Raw genomic sequence first — 559 nt, forward strand, 5'->3', positions numbered from 1 at the left:
CGTGGTTTTGGGGTTCAATCCCATGTGCGGCACCTTGCAAATTTACTGTAATAGCACCGGCTCAATCAGCGCTTTGTGAATTAATTTGGTAGACGGAAACTGAGGAGAAGATTGTTGTGTGCATGTGCATTTCAAAATGTAACCACATGTGAATCGTTGGCGATTTTTTTTGATTTTACCTCTGTCTTCTTTTTCTATTCTACTTTCCTCTGTCTCCTATTTCTTTGCTCGAAACGTAAACCCACCTTTCTTTCCTTCCTTGAGCGTCTGCTAATACTTTACATGTACCACGTCTTCGCGTTGCTTTTTTGTGTCTGTTCTTGTTTTTTTTGTTTTTTTTTTGGCGGATGGGGATTTACATATATATATATATATATAAACATATATATATTCGCCATGATAGATCGCTAGCCACTACACATTATTTTTTCCTCTCTTTGTTTCTCTCCTTGTTTCTTTCTATGTTCCTTTCTGTGGAAGAGCGTAGGCTCGAAATGTTAAAGACTTTTTCACTTTCCGAGCGTTATACTAATACGTCTGTTTGTTGTCTACACCACCT

The sequence above is a fragment of the Octopus bimaculoides genome, chromosome 9, assembly GCF_001194135.2.
Source record: "Octopus bimaculoides isolate UCB-OBI-ISO-001 chromosome 9, ASM119413v2, whole genome shotgun sequence".
Taxonomy (NCBI): Eukaryota; Metazoa; Mollusca; class Cephalopoda; order Octopoda; family Octopodidae; genus Octopus; species Octopus bimaculoides.